Genomic DNA, 261 nt, shown 5'->3' with positions numbered 1-261 from the left:
TGTAAAATTAAATTATTTAATATAGATAACTTGGTTAAAATGGCTTCAAGTCTAAGTGATTTATCGTTGAAAAACATTGTGATGGTTTGTTTAAGTTTTTACTTTTTTCACAGTCAGGTGACACCCGACAATAGAACACGAGTCAACACAAAATATAAATTTTGAAGATGTGATTTCCAAGTTTGCAGCTGTTAAAGCTAGAAAGAAGAGCTTTTAAGTGTTTGTACATAATATGTATATGAGAGTATATTAATTCTACTC

Source organism: Centruroides sculpturatus, unplaced genomic scaffold (genome assembly GCF_000671375.1).
Source record: "Centruroides sculpturatus isolate CEXI.00-Female unplaced genomic scaffold, Cexi_2.0 scaffold169, whole genome shotgun sequence".
Taxonomy (NCBI): Eukaryota; Metazoa; Arthropoda; class Arachnida; order Scorpiones; family Buthidae; genus Centruroides; species Centruroides sculpturatus.
Note: the sequence above shows the minus strand (reverse complement) of the source record.